This window comes from Triticum dicoccoides, chromosome 5B (genome assembly GCF_002162155.2).
Source record: "Triticum dicoccoides isolate Atlit2015 ecotype Zavitan chromosome 5B, WEW_v2.0, whole genome shotgun sequence".
NCBI lineage: Eukaryota > Viridiplantae > Streptophyta > Magnoliopsida > Poales > Poaceae > Triticum > Triticum dicoccoides.
Genome location: NC_041389.1, coordinates 635,668,702 through 635,685,325, shown reverse-complemented (window position 1 = coordinate 635,685,325; position 16,624 = coordinate 635,668,702). Strand labels below are relative to the sequence as shown.

At 43.7% G+C, this 16,624-nt stretch overlaps 1 pseudogene; it reads left to right on the top strand.

Moving 5' to 3' along the window:
* Positions 1 to 668: 668 nt before the first annotated feature.
* On the top strand, positions 669 to 13,512 carry LOC119312227 (annotated as a pseudogene).
* Positions 13,513 to 16,624: the final 3,112 nt, after the last annotated feature.

The following is a 16,624-nucleotide window of genomic DNA, read 5'->3' as shown; positions in this document are numbered from 1 at the left end:
AATATGAGCTTCTTCTCTGACGAGCACCTCAATGGCGTTGGACATTGGTCACAATCGTTAATTTTGGTGTGTGCAGGGATCCTTATGGACCTGGCACGACAAAATGGGTCGTGTCGTGCTGGCATGCACGCCGCACTTTCAGGCCCAAGTAAGACACATTAGGTAAGCGTGCCAGCCCATGACCCGTTTATCCGTTATGGGGTGCCTGCTTGCCAATTTGGACTGTTGTTAGGCTTTTGGGCTGTTTTTTTTGCTTATATATATAAAAAATAATGCTGAAAGAAATCGAAATCACTAGTCAAGGAGTACTCCTTGCGGAGATCACCCCAACTTCCCCAGGTGAGCCCAGAGCATGACATGTGGCGAATGACTGAGAGCGCACCAAATGGCACTGATCGTTGCGAGGCTCCCAAAGGAGCGCTCGTTAATTAGTTGCTCCCGAAAAAAATAAGATAAACTAAACGTGTCATGCCAGGCGGACACGCAGGCCAGTGCCTGGGGCGCAGCCCGTTTAGCCATGTGCCAGTCCGGGCCCATGACATGGCGGGCATGGCGTGCTAATGAGCCGGCACGTCAAGGACGGCCCAACTGACCAGGTTTGCTCCCACCGTCCACGGAGGCACAGACTCCTCCGCTCCGGGTTTCCTTGTCTTGTCCACACAGTCCACACTAACTAGAACCGCCGCGCACTGCCGCTCTCTCTCGCGTATCGACCAAAGAGCAACCCGACGGCCGTGGTGATGGAGGCGATGGGGAAGCAGCAGAGGGAGGAGGTGCTCCTCCGCGCCGCCTCCGACGGCAACCTCCGACTCCTCAAGAGTAACCCCGCCTCCTGCTCTTCCTTCTTAGGGTTTGATGATATTAGTAGCTCGACGGATTAGTGCCTGATCTGGCTCCCAATACTCGCATTGCGTGCGTGCGAGAAGAGATGGCGCGCTGGATGGGGTCAGGGGGCCAAGGCGAGGCCGCCGTACTTGCGGCGGTGGAGGACGGCGAAGGGGGTCGCCCGCTGCACCTGGCGGCCGGGGCGGGCCGGGTCGAGGTCTGAGGTACCTCGTCGAGGACCTCCGCCTCGATGTCAATCAACTCAACTGTCAAGGTTCCCTGCTTCCCTAGCCTTCGAGTCAATTTAAAGAGAGAGAACTTTAATAATTAATTTGTTACTACCATGTGAAATTTCCCTTTTAGGCTTCAAATTTGGTACATGTTGTGCACATCTGTAAATTGTGCTCAGGTCATAAGTGGAGTTAAGATATCCAATATATGCACACAGCCATGCACCATACCACACAAATCGATTTTCTTCGGATATGTTATACTCTTATATGGGCAAAGTGCTATTGGTGGACTGTATGTATCAAAAGTTTCTCCTCTGTCTGTCCTCGTGCAAATTTGAAACAGTAAACATTGTGTCAGGTCGAAAGACATTTGATACTGCATTAGGGGTTAGTTAAATTCTCTTTGGACATTTGGTTCTTTTGTCTATGACTGACCGATGCCTTGTCGATGTGAACCTTTTTTGTGTTGAGGGCAGGATTGGTGTGAATTTGTTGAGCTCCTCATGTTTATCTTTCCGGTTGTTGCAGGTCACACGCCACTGTACCTTTCTGCCTATTTTGGGAGAGCTGCTGCTGCAACATATCTTCTTGATCATGGTGCCGATCCACTAGCTAGCAAACTACGGTCACCTCTTTATGGCGCTGCAATGCAAGGTCTCTCTCTTTATCAACAAGCTAGTATGCTACTTATTTACCCTATGTGTCAGTGCATACATAGTCAATTTGTTTTTTTGCCTTAGAAAGCCACATCATTGGATAAAAGCAGCATTAGACTCTGAAAAACATTTGATAGATCTAGAAGAGCAAGAAGAACTGGAAAGGGATTCGGGAGACGTGATTTTCTTCTTTGATTCTGTCAACTATTTGTGGAAATGGGCATGGCTAACCTAAATTATCAAAATATCTTTGATACCCAGTTACCCACATGCTATATCTTTTTTTATCTTAAATTTCGATACTATCTATCCCCATTCCATCACAAACCATGCATTGGAATGGATGAAAATTTTATATTCCACCTATAACCCGCATCCTCATATCTCTCTATTCAGTACCTTACTATTCATATATCCCGATATTTCTGCCCAGTGAACAGCCCGATCTGATGCATAAGATGATCCCTTGTAGATTTTCCGGGGTTTATTTTTCCTACATGTTTGATAGTTGTCCTGAGCAGGTTCCTCAATTTGTGCACTACATTTGTAAGCTTTGTACTACAACAGCAACAACAAAGCCTTTAGTCTCAAACAAGTTGGGTTAGGCTAGAGGTGAAACCCATAAGATCTCGCGACCAACTCATGGTTCTGGCACATGGATAGCCACGCACCCTTGTCCATGGCTAGTTCTTTGGTGATACTCCAATCCTTCAGATCTCTCTTTACGGACTCCTCCCATGTCAAATTCGGTCTACCCCGACCTCTCTTGACATTATCCGCACGCTTTAGCCGTCCGCTATGCACTGGGGCTTCTGGAGGCATGCGTTGAATATGTCCAAACCATCTCAAAAGATGTTGGACAAGCTTCTCTTCAATTGGTGCTACACCAACTCTATCTCGTATACCATCATTCCGGACTCGATCCTTCCTCGTGTGACCACATATCCATCTCAACATGCGCATCTCCGCCGCACCTAACTGTTGAACATGTCGCCTTTTAGTCGGCCAACATTCAGCACCATACAACATTGCGAGTCGAACAACCGTCCTGTAGAACTTGCCTTTTAGCTTTTGTGGCACTCTCTTGTCACAGAGAATGCCAAAAGCTTGGCGCCACTTCATCCATCCGGCTTTGATTCGATGGTTCACATCTTCATCAATACCCCCATCCTTCTGCAGCATTGACCCCAAATATTGAAAGGTGTCCTTCTGAGGCACCACCTGCCCATCAAGGCTAACCTCCTCCTCACACCTAGTAGTACTGAAACCGCACCTCATGTACTCGGTTTTAGTTCTACTAAGCCTAAAACCTTTTGATTCCAAGGTTTGTCTCCATAACTCAACTTCCTATTGACCCTCGTCCGACTATCGTCAACTAGCACCACATCATCTGCAAAGAGCATACACCATGGGATATCTCCTTGTATATCCCTTGTGACCTCATCCATCACCAAGGCAAAAAGATAAGGGCTCAAAGTTGACCCCTAATGTAGTCCTATCTTAATCGGGAAGTCATCGGTGTCGACATCACTTGTCCGAACACTTGTCACAACATTATCGTACATGTCCTTGATGAGGGTGATGTACTTTGCTGGAACTTTATGTTTCTCCAAGGCCCACCACATGACATTCCATGGTATCTTATCATAGGCCTTCTCCAAGTCAATGAACACTATATGCAAGTCCTTTTGTTCCATGTATCTCTCCATAAGTTGTCGTACCAAGAAAATGGATTCCATGATCGACCTCCCAGGCATGAAACCAAACTGATTTTTGGTCACGCTTATCGTTCTTCTTAAGCGGTGCTCAATGACTCTCTCCCATAGCTTCATTGTATGGCTCATCAGCTTAATTCCACGGTAATTAGTACAACTCTGAACATCCCCCTTGTTCTTGAAGATTGGTACTAATATACTTCGTCTCCGTTCTTCTGGCATCTTGTTTGCCCGGAAAATGAGGTTGAAAAGCTTGGTTAGCCATACAATCGCCGCCCCTAAGGCCTTTCCACACCTCAATGGGGATACAATCAGGGCCCATCGCCTTGCCTCCTTTCATCCTTTTTAAAGCCTCTTTGACCTCAGACTCCTGGATTCGCCGCACAAAACGCATGCTGGTCTCATTAAAGGAGTCATCCAGTTCAATGGTTGAACTCTCATTCTCCCCATTGAACAACTCGTCGAAGTACTCCTGCCATCTATGCTTAATCTCCTTGTCCTTCACCAGGGGTTGGTATGCTCTGTCCTTTATGCATTTGACTTGGCCAACATCCCTCGTCTTCCTCTCTCGGATGTTGGCCATCTTATAGATGTCCCTTTGGCCTTCCTTCGTGGCTAACAGTTGGTAGAGGTCCTCATATGCCCGACCACTTGCTTCACTGACAGCTTGCTTTTTTGCGGCCTTCTTCGCCATCTTGTACTTCTCTATGTTGCCTGCACTCCTATCCAGGTATAGGCGTCTGAAACAATCTTTCTTCTCCTTAATCGCCTTCTGGACATCATCATTCCACCACCAGGTATTCTTAGCTTCGCTTCTCCTTCCTCCGGACACTCCAAACTCCTCCGAGGCCACCTTACGAATGCAAGTCGCCATCTTCATCCACACATTGTCCACATCCCCTCCTTCCTCCCAAGGGCCCTACTTAATGACCCTGTCCTTGAACGCCTGAGCTACCTCCCCTTGAGCTTCCACCACTTCATTCTAGCGACTTTGGCATGCTTATCCCGCTGGACACGAATCCGAAAGCAAAAGTCAACAACCACCTGCTTATGCTGAGGGACAACACTCTCTCCAGGTATCATCTTACAATCTAGGTACACACACCTATCTTCTCTTCTCGAGAGGATGAAATCAATCTGGCTAGAGTGTTGACCACTGCTAAAAGTCGCCAGATGTGATTCTCTCTTTTAAAGAGGGTGTTAGCTACGATCATGTCGTAGGCTAGAGCAAAGCTTAAGACATCGTCTCCTTGATTCTTGATGCCATAGCCAAAGCCCCCATGCACCCCTTCAAAACCTGTGTTAGATGTACCTACGTGGCCATTGAGATCACCTCCTATGAAGAGCTTCTCGCCAACCGATACATCCTAACCATGTTCTCCAGGCCTTCCCAGAACTCCCTCTTGGTGTTCTCATTGTGGCCTACTTGTAGCGCGTGCACGCTAATAACATTGAGAATTAAGTCCCCAACTACCAACTTTACTAGGATAATCCGATCCCCACGTTTCTTTGCGTCTACCACTCCATACTTGAGGCTCTTGTTGATCAAGATGCCTGCGCCATTTCAGTTTGCAGCCGTCCCCGTGTACCACAGCTTGAAGCCGGTATCCTCCACCTTCTTCGCCTTCTGTCGCCTCCATTTGGTTTCTTGGACGCAAAGGATATCAACACCTTTCCTCGCCGCTGCTTCAACTAGATCCTGAAGCTTCCCTGTCAGAGACCATACGTTCCAGCTACCTAAGCGGATCCTCCTAGGCTTGGCTAGCTTCCTTACCCTTCGCACTCGTCGAGTCAAATGCAAAGACCCTTGCTCATTTTTCACTACATCCGAGCGCCGGTGTAGCGTGCCACTAAGGATGCGACGACCCGATCCTCGCTCACTTGCCATCGTATCCAGATCAAGATACGGCGCGCCACCGCCCGGGAGGGAGGGGGTGACGGCTCGGCCCTTGCCCATTTGACACCACACCCGGGTTTCGGTGTGGCGCATCGCCGAGAGGGTTACGCCCCAACAAAAATCTTTTCGGTTTCATCTCCATAAGAGTGGCTGAGTTTTTACGTTGGCTCGCTAAGCCTATCACAACCCTCCTCCTTTACCCGGGCTTGGGACCGGCTCTGTTGAGACAACATAGGCGGAGTTATTTGTAAGCTTTAAACTAATGTATCAATTTAAGATGGTAACGAGGTGGCAATTATGGCGATACAATAGGCTTTATAGGCAAGTAGCCAAAAGAAACAAGTGCTTTCTTTCTTTTGCGCAAGGTTATTTCCGAATGTTAGAGTTTTTGGATAAATTGCGAAAGCCAGGACTTGAACTCAGGACCTTAGGCTCCGATACCATGTCAAGCTTCATGTAGTACCCAACGGGCAACAACAATTTTTTGATACATTGCAAAGGTCGGGACTTGAACTCAAGACCTTAGGCTCTGGTACAATGTCAAGCTTCATGCACTAGCCAATGCAACCTAAAGTCCAAACTAATGGAAAGGGCTAGGCAATCCACATATAATACTTCAACAACAATTTCTCCCAAAACAATGTAACAAATTCTCACCTCTAAATACTAAGTTGCAAAAGTACATGATTCCTCTCTGTTAGGAAAGCAACTTATCTCTATTGAAGGCCCAAGGGGCATATATATTACACAAGACTTGAGGTGCAAGGAAAGTAAACATAGTCTAATAAGGACTCTTAGACCAATACTAATACTTCCTAACCCCCCCCCCCCCTCTCAAATGCAAAGCGTATGCAATAGCATTGCATTTGAAGAAGTTTAACACTAGAAGAAGAAAGACAATAATCCAAATCTGCATCTTGAGTGTCGTCGTAGCATGAAGAGTCTTCAAAACCTGTCGAGTCGCCAAACGGGATAACGAAGAAATGGCACATCAGAGGAAGACACCACATCACTTGAAGATACAAGAGAAGTATCAAGAGAAGATGGCACATCAAGAGAATGAAGCATTACTTAAAGAATCATGGCCCATAGGCGAAAGAAGCTCGGCGGCAAGATAATGGGCTTGGATCAACAATGCAAAGGAGGCCACGAAAATCCTATTGAGAGGACAATGACCAGGAAAAGGCTGACGGACAAAAGTTTGGTCGACTCACATGGCATAAGAAACACAAAATATCAATGAATTTGGTGGACGCAGTGGAAAACAAAGAAAAATAGAAAACACGTAGTAGGGTAGATGCAATCAACACAACCTGCAAAAGACGCCGGAAGAGACGATGGCATAGGTGGACGAGCATCAAGCACAGAGCCGACGCATGTGCTAGACGGGGCCAATATAGGAAACACCATCGAGAATCAGCGGGCAGTGTGGGAGATGCATACCCGACAAGAACATCATGCCTCTTTTTTTGAGTAAGGAAACAAGCTGGGTCAAACCAGGAGAGTAGCACGGAGAGCAGTGGACAGCCTCGGCCTTGGAAACTTGGGACGGCAGCGGCAGCAGCAGTAGTAGACAAGCAGCGCACTAGCAGCGACTCCAACTCCAAAGAGATCCTAGCGCGAGACCAAGTTGCAGGGCGAAGCTAAAAGGCCGAGTAGTAGTAGCAGCAGGTCCAAGCAAGAAGCAGAGCCACACACGGCTGCACTGTGGGAGGAGAACAGCCGTGGAAGACCACGGTACTTGGTGGCGCGCGAAAAAGAGCATTGGCGGACTGCCCGCGTTGGCGCTGATGGACGGGAGGAGCAGCACGACGCCTTTGAGGTGGAGTCATCGTGCCTGGGTGGAGGCGCGGATCTGGAGTCGTGGGAGCGGCCGTCGATGAACAACACGTGCGGCCGTTGAGGACCCCAATCCAGAGGCGATGCATGGCTGCCCAGCAGCGACCATGTAGAGGCCCAACGGCGCATCGACACAATGGGCCCAGGTTGATGCAGGTGACGGCTGGGCTGAATTCCGCTGAGGTCGAAGGAGACGGCCATCACCTGGTTGGAGCGAAAGCAGAGGAAATCTTTCGTGGGAGATCCATGAGAAGTCACGAAACAAGCACAAAGCACAAGCGGCGTGCGGATCATCACAGACCGGAAAAAAATCGATCGGGAGAGAGAACGAGTTGCGGCGTCTGGGGGAGACCTAAACCTAGGCTCTAATACCATGTTAGGAAAGCAACTTATCTCTATTGAAGGCTCAAGGGGCATATATATATATATATTACACAAGACTTGAGGTGCAAGGAAAGTAAACATAGTCTAATAAGGACTCTTAGACCAATACTAATACTTCCTAACACTCTCATCCTGCAATTTATCACCAAATGTTTCAAACTTGTAGTTTGCTTTGTAAAATTTGGAAATGCAGTCAGAGTTCCAAACTTCCAGTGAAGTTCAATGAAAAAAGAAAATAATACTCTATTGGTTAGTATTATGCGGGAATAAGGCCTTGCAGCTGCAGGTTAGCAGGTGCAGCGATCCTACCGGTGGTAGGAGACACCGAATCATCCTTAAGAGGTAACTGGATAAACCGTTTTCGTAAGGGTTTTGCTAATTCTCAGTCAGTGCGAGTTTAGCCTTAGGATATCTTTTTTGTTTTATCTGGTTATGAAATCAGTTTTGATTTGTCCCATTAGATGAAATCAATGCCCCAGATCATCGACAGAAAAGTAAGCATTTCTTGGTCAACTGGTCCAAATCAGGCCCATTCCTTTGAACTAGTCATTAGCTTTCTTTTGAGAAGATTAGTCTTGCTTTTGTCAACATTTGTTTGGAAGCCTCTGTCTCTATTTGAACAGACTTGGTAAGGAATAAAGTAGGTGAGAAACACACCGTCTTAGCGACCGACAGTTGACTACAATAACACCAGTACACCACTCTTGGCAAGTGTGATGCTTGATGTTTCTGTTTTAGCATATCTTGCCATATGCTTTTTATGTGATGTCCATCAAACAAAGCTGTCGTATATATGATTTGGATGATGGCTGAAGAAACATTACCGAGTGTGTGGAGAATAACTTTGAGGTTTGGAATTTTAAAATTGGATACCCCATGTTATCCAAGGTGTTGGTTAATCTTAGAAGCTCAACGTTGACGACTTTTTATATTTCTAAGGTTTAGATAAACAAGTAATGGAAGTTTAAATAGTCCCAATCCGATCACTTTCCAAAACCTGGTCCTCAATGGGATATGTGGTGACCAAAAAGGTTTACTGGGCAGTTCATGATCACAAAACTGAAAACTGGTGCAGAGTTCATTTCTAATGCAGATGTAAAGTCACATGTTGGAAAATATTCTTGTCTCATTTTTTTTTGAAACTTCATTTTCCAGGGCATTGTGAAATGTTAGAAATGCTGCTTTCAAGAGGACTCGATGTGGATTTAAATTCTGTACAAGGGACGGCATTGCATGCAGCTGCTTGTTATAAACAGCATGGCATGATGAAGATTTTGTTGGAGCACCATGCCGATGTAAGACCCTGTTTCTTGGTTCTCTCCTCTGCAGTGCAAAAGAAAACTCTGGAACGGAATATCTTGTGGCCAGTGGTACTCGTGCTCCATCTGTATATTCTATTTGGGACTATAATGCACTGGAACGGAAAGTCTCGTCGCCTTTGATACTTGTGCTCCATCTGAACAATGGTTTGTGCTGTATAGAAAGCAACAGAAATTCATCATGGACAGTAATTAGTTATCCTAAAGTGAAACGTGCTCACTTCCCAGAAGCCAAGTACATGTTGTGTCTAATTTCTATATAAATATATTTCTTTCTGTTCCTTCAGAAATACCAATATATTTCACACACCACAAGCTGATTTTATTTCTCTGTTGGCGTATCTCAAAAGAAACTCTTTATTGGCCCCTCTTTTTTTGCCAAGTGTAAGTGATCGATTCTTCCACTTTTTGCAGCCTAACAAGGTTTGCTATCTTAATAATACCCCGTTGAGTTTGGCCATGCGGCAGCGGGACATGTCTACAGAGTTGTTGGAATGTGCCAAGCTACTCATAAAGGCTAGTACTCTTTCTTCATATGGAGCTTTCTTAAAGTTTTCTCTTAAGGCACAGCTTCATTTCCTTTGTGTATATGTTTTCCGTGACTGACATATCAAACATTAAGTCAAACAAATGATCAAATAATATTCATTTGCACAGGCTGGTGCTGATGTGAATTTTATTGACCTTGATGGTGATAGTTACGTGACAGTGGCAGCGAAGTTCGGCTATCCTGGCATCATGAAGTGCTTATTAGATGCTGGTGCTAACCCCAATATTCCAGATGAAGTGCGTTTTATTCATTTTCTTCATTTTCTGTTGTCACTTATCATCATCTACTTTTCATGCGTACACTGTTAGTTAGCTGAACATTGTTCCCTTGTTTCTCTTTGAGGTCATAGAATCTTGACAGATTAGGTTAATCATCTTACGAACACTTTTTCTGATGCCAGGAATAGGCTTGCATGAGGGGGAACACTATGTTTTTAGCAAAACTTACAACATCAAATACATATTATTTCAACTTTCTTACCTTATATTATCATTCAACCTGAAAGGTTGTGACGCCTATGATCAGTACAGATCTTCTGCTACTTCAGTTCTTTCGGGAGTAACTTTCTAAGTGGTGGCTGTGGGACGACTCCCGTCTTGCTCCTGGGCAAGCGAGCCGGGACTACCTCTAGCCACCGCCACTAGCATAGCCCAACAGCGCTCTTCCTTGCTGCCGTCGCCGCCCAACCCATCTCCTCCCTCAGCAACAATGCCGCCGCGCAAGAACACAACCTACTGGCTGAACACGGCGGCGGAGCCGAACGTCCCATCACTTACGCTGCGCAACCGCGGGGCGAACTCTTCCCACTGTGCACTAGCCATGGTAGCCGTCGGCTCCTCCTGCGGCGCCAGCGGATCTGGCGGGCACGGGGGATACAACGCATCCCGTGATCCAGGCCCCACGTCCCGGTGAAGGAGGAGAAAGCCACCCCCGTCAGCCTAGCTGGCCCCCTTGTCTGGGTGAACGACATCGTCCCCTTCGCGATCCAGCTGGAGCACGAGGACCCGATCCATGCCGTGCTCCAGCTCACCACCGTTGAGGCTTGCAACAGAGGCGCGCATCGTCTGTGAGTACGACACCGCACTCACCGACAAGGAGGAGCAGTCGTGAGTCCGGCCCCTACGCCTACTTCCAGGATCTCTCGTCCGAGGAGGACGTGGAGGACGACGACGAGGGTGACAACTAGACTGCGCCGGCCATCGAGTAGTTCAGGTAGTCTAGGTAGCAATGTCGCTCGAATAGCGACATTGCTTATTTTGAAAATGTCGTTAAATGACATTTGTAGTCGCTAATTTTATGTAAGGCGACACATTTTGGCCACTAGTATAGTTTCTATTAATTTGTCATGTGTTTGCTATGTCCAAGTTGAGCTTAAATTGCCCCTACATTTTTGAGGAAAATGACAAAAAAAAGAGCAAATAAAATGAGGAGATATGGAGGCCGCATTATGGAGACTCTGTGTTTGCGCACACCTGCTGTGGCCTCCATATCCATATGGAGCGCGCTCCATGTGGCGGATGGCGACCGCTCTGCTAGAGTTGCTATTATATCACCGGAATTGTTGCCATAAATTTGCTTGTGTCCAGGTCATACCAAAGTAGGGTGTACAAATCTATTAAGATGTAGTTATGTATGGTCATTTCTCTCACATTTATTTTGGTGTACAAATCTCTAGTCCTGGCTGGTTTCGTTTTTTTTTTCCTTCCATGTATATTTTGGCGTTCATATCATCTTCATCCTATTCTATTTTGAAAAGCTTATGCAATACAAGCATATTAGTTGAAGCTTTCTGTTATTAATGTTACTGTACTTAATGTAACCTTTGCCTTACAAATTTCGTTAGGAAGGATGATATTGTTCCAGCATATTTGTCCTTGCATAGTGATTCTCTTGAAGTCTATCCAGCCATTTGGGTTTGAGATGTTAGACTGTGATTCCTCATTATTAATGATGGAAGTCTTCCAACTACATTGTGTATTTATATTTGGTATTTACATTTGCAGTATGGTAGAACACCAATTGAATTTGCTGCCTCTAACGGCAGTAGGGATATGGTTGAAATGTTATTCCCTTTAACTTCTCCTATTTCAACGCTGCCGGACTGGAGTATTGATGGAATCATTTCTCATGTGAAACACTATGGTTTGAAGCCGAGGGTATGTGTTTCCTTCTGTGCTCACTTGCAGTTCTATATGTTATTTATCATCACCCTGTAGTTCTGTTCTTTTGCAGTTCTGCCTATCATTTAGAGTAGACATAGTTTTAATTGATGATTAATTTGAACTCCATTGTGCAAACAAAACATTCATGAAAATTTTACTTTTGGTGCATTACATCACTATTAGCAAACTTCTAGTCTTTGTGTATGACCGTACGGTGAAATATTAATGTGCTAGACTTAACAAGTTATCTTGGATGATATTGTGCCAATCCCTGCAACTCCGTAGTCAGGACAGCAGATTTTATTACGAATTATGATACACCCTGCAACACTGCAGTACAGCACATTTTTCTAGTTTTATACAATTATTAGGCGATATAGGCTGAGATTTTCAAATTTGTACGCTTTCCATGTTTTACATTACAGGCTAGTTGTACATATTTGTTCCAACCACATTTTTTTGGTTGTGATCAGGATAAACAAAAGTGTGCGAAGAGAAGAACTGAACTGAAACAGAAAGCTTTAAAGGCTTTTAAGGAAGAGGAATATTTTATAGCAGCACTGCTGTATAGTTGTGTAAGTCACTAGGGCCCATTTTTATTGCCTGAAGGAGTGACGGGTGTTTTTTATATTTGTAAACTGTTAATTGGTCCACACTATATTTTTTGTTCACACCGAAAATAAGGTCTACAAAGGTTCATGTTTTGAAATGTATGTGCTTGTCCAATACATTTGCTGGTTTCATGTGTACTGGGATCACTATATCGATCAGAATAACACTATCTGAGCGTCATCCTCATTGATTGATTTATTGTCTTGGAGTACTCTGTTTTAGGTATTGCTAAAAGCCGCATGTGATTGATGTGTTGTAGGCAATAGCACTTGACCCGAGTCCAGATGAATATGCAACCCTATTGGCAAATAGGAGTCTCTGCTGTTTGCGCACCAAGAACGGAAGAGCTGCTCTCCCTGATGCTACCATGTGCAGAAGGGTGCGACCTTTTTGGCCAAAAGCCTGCTATCGAGAAGGGTCAGCTTTTATGTTATTGAAGGTAAAAAGAACACAGTAGTTTTCAAGAATCGTGATCATGATCATAGAAGAACTGATCATCTTCTGTTGTGTACTTGTAGGACTATGAGAAAGCATGCAAGGCTTTTGCGGATGGCTTGAAGCTTGACCCTACAAATGGTGATCTTGCAAATGCTTTAAGGTAACTGGTCCATTTTTTCATGATGATGATGTGTAAGGGTTACATGCTGCAGTCCCCTGCTTCATAAGTTAAGTGAAGGATAAATGGTATCTTGAGAGACAATTATTTGTGTGCATGGAAGATGGTCTCCATCTCTAGAGGAATACGATTTAATCGCGGAAAGAGGAATATTACAGGGAAGATGCTTCACTCAAGTGTGTCAGAGTTTTTTTTTTCTCCTTGAGCTGGAGCGATATACTCGCGGAAACAGCACCTAGTGTTGATCTGCGTATTATTGTGATTGATCTTCAGGGCAAGTTGTACACAGATTCCTGAGAATGCTCATGTTCGTAATATTTTGTTCGCAGGGAAGCCCAAGAAGCTGCGAAGGATGCTCGTCGCCCTGAAAATTGACTGATGTGTCAAACCTTACATGCAGAATCTGAGGCTCTGTTTTGTTGCTAAGCACCTTTTGTCCATCATGAAAACTTCTGTCAAGAATATCCCGTGGTCGTTTAAGACTTCCGTTGCACCCATCGTTTGTAAATATAACTGGGGATGAACTCGCTGACCATAGTATCTTCATTCCAGTGCATGTGTTGACAAACTTTATCGTCACAGAACGTACGGCATAGTCCGGTCACCGAGAAGCGCTGGAGGCGGAGCAGTATGTAATTGGCTCATTAATTCTTCCTTCCCCTTACCTTCGCGGGAAGTGGTAAATGATGAAATTTGGACTTGAACATCCTTAGTCTCAGGTTGTCTAAAGGTTGGTGAATTGAGCAAAAGATCCAGCGAACTGTTTATTTTATTGCCTTGTGTGATTTTTTTTCAGTGTTTCTTTTTATTATTTGTTTGGTGTTTTCGTTGGATTTAAATTCATATAAATTCCTCTAGGTATTCTCCTACAATCCCCTGGTTCAAATCTTTCCTATGTCATGTCGGTAGAGCCCATAAATATTTTTACTACAATCTATTTTGGCCAAAAAGCAAATAAGCCTTTTTTATTTTCCAAAACCCCCTAAAATAGAGGTTTGAACTAAAAGTATTTATTTTTTAAAGCAATAGTTTATTAAAAATCATTTCTGAGGTCTACTATATGCAAGACCACTCCCTTCAAAAATATTATTTTGAATAGTATGTAAAATGCATTATTTCTTTCTTTTTCAAAGGGCAAAAATGATAATTATATAGGGAAATATTTTTCATTTTTTTTTGAAAAATCCCCAAAATTGAAGCAAGCCATATATTGATGTTCTACACCTCATATCTGAGTCTCACCACATGGTCATATTCAAAATATTTCTCAAACAACTTTTGTTCAAACTTTGTATTTCAAGTTTGCTCCATAAAAAATGTTTGCAAACTCATGAACTAATTCCTACAGCTTCCCCTCTTCGCTCTGTAGTCCACTATACCTTTTACGAGCGTTGAACAGTGCATGTTTTGAGCACAACCTCCTCTTTTCTTCTCTGTCCAGAATTGGCATCCAATGCCTTGACATTGCACCCAGTCAAACCTCCTCTCTGACCCATCTCATTTTCAGTGGACCCTTGAACCCTCCAAACATCACCTTCGCATCTCCATCTTTTCTCTCTCTTTCTCGCCATTTCCACCTTGGACGAGCTCTGGTGCCAAGGGCAGAGCCACCGTAGAAACATTGGGTTAGATAGAGTGAACCCAACAGATTTTCCCTGAAGCACCTCTTGGACGCTCGTTGCGTCCAACAGCGTGCCATGCATGCATAAGGGAGAACGACTGGCCGGGCCCTTTGGTACTATAGCGCGAGATACTGTAGGGGCGGTTCACTATAGCACGCGGTTCAAAAACTTGAAACATTTTCGATTTTCAATAAACTACAAACATTTTTTCAAAAGTTGAGCAACTTTTCTGAAAATTGTGAACACTTTTTTAATGCAAACAACTTTTGAAATTCCAATTTTTTTTTGAAATTTCGAACGTTCTGAAATTTGTGTACTTTTTTTTTGAAATTGTGAATACTTTTTTCAAATGCAAACATTATTTGAAATTGTTAACATTTACTAAAAATGTAAGTTAAATGTTGAAAAAACACTAACAATTTTGAAATCCCAGATATTTTTTAAAAGAACACGAACATTGCTTGAATTTGTGAACATTTTTTTTAGAAACAAGAAGAAAAATTGAATTTTTTGAAAAAGAACAATAAACTTGAGAAAAGGAAAATTAAAAACCTAATGAAAACCAGAAAAATAAACAAAAAACTGGAAAACCGGTAAGGAAAAACAACAGAAAAAGGAGAACCAGTTCAGGACCAAAACCAGTCAGCAACTTTTTTCTTTTGAGGGGTACCGGTCAGCAACTAAGGTCGTGTACTAAGTTCTCTTCTACAACTGGGCCGGCCCATCTTGTTCTATCGGTCTATGCGAAACAGCGGGAATTTGCCGCATAATGCAACAAATAGGAAATACTGATTCTCTTAGCTACTTTCATGTAGGTATATATTTAGTTGATATGAACGAGAGCAACTAATTGAGGAGCACTCCTTCGGGAGCCTCTCAGCCGCCACCATGTGTTGCAATCTACGCACTCTCTTCGGCTTTTTTTTTGGCACGTGTTTTCTACTTCTTAGATGGACTTTTTTTCGGTTTTTTCGGCTTTTTGATTTTTCACTGGTCATTCTTAGCTTTTCAACATAAAACTTTTATGCGAAAAAACGTGTCCTTTTGTTTCCGTGAGAGGCATGGCCATGCCTCTCGCAAATGGAAAAAAATATTTTTTTTCTTGAGAGGCACGATTTTACTTCCACGAGAGGCATGGCCGTGCCTCGCAAACGGAAAAAAGTGTTTTTTGTTCCTTTTTTTCCTTTCGTGAGAGGCACGTTTTACTTCCGCGAAAGGCATGATTTTGCTCCGTGAGAGGCATGATTGTGCCTTACCGAAAAAACGCGTGTTCTTTTTCTTTTCTTTTTTTAGAGGCACGATTTTGCTTTCACGGGAGGTACGGCTATGTCTCTCGGAAACAAAAAAATATGTATTATTTTTTTTCTTCCAAGAGAGGCAGAGTCGTGCCTCTTGGAAAACAGCTTTCGGAAAAGAAAAAAAATGTTCTCCTAGTTCGTTTTTTTATGAGAAAAAAGTTCGTCAAAACTTATCAATATGGAATCTACCTTTGAAAATCTTGACCCGAGGAATCCAACAGAGAAAACGATTTAAACGATAATACGTTTTGAATAAACAAGTCTATGAAAAAAGAAAACTCCCAGATTACGACAACTGACACACATACAATATGTCACTTGCCACAACCTATGAGGATGGAACTGACCTATAAAAAAAGTGCTCCTCAATTAGTGATTTCGGACATGAACCCAATAAAAAGTCCAAGTTAACCCCATCAAATAATATGACGTGTATAGCTAAACAAAAGGCGCAAACCCCCACGAGCAAATGAGTCCATGCCAGAGCTAAATCATGACCTGATTAGTCGTGTACACATTAATTAAAATCATTAAGTGTCGCCAGAAGGAAGGTCAACCCGTTATGTCATGTGACGCCAGCTGGTTGGCCGTAGTGAGAAAGCTTTTGAAAAAATAGATGGAGGTGAGAAAAAGTTTAAATACGTTTTTTTCTTTTTATAAATGGAGGTGAGGACTCACGTATTTTTTTGAATGAAGGGCTATGCAAAGTGGCACGTGCTACAGCCGGCTGTTAACTAGTAGTCCGCTTATCTTCTCTCTCCTCTTCTCTCTCTTTCCAGTAAGTAAGAATATAATATTTAATGTCTTACAGTCCGCCTACATCACCTTATTGTACTTGCTCTATGAAGACAGATGAGTAGCCTTACAAAGATACTAGTGTCATAGATATCTTATTA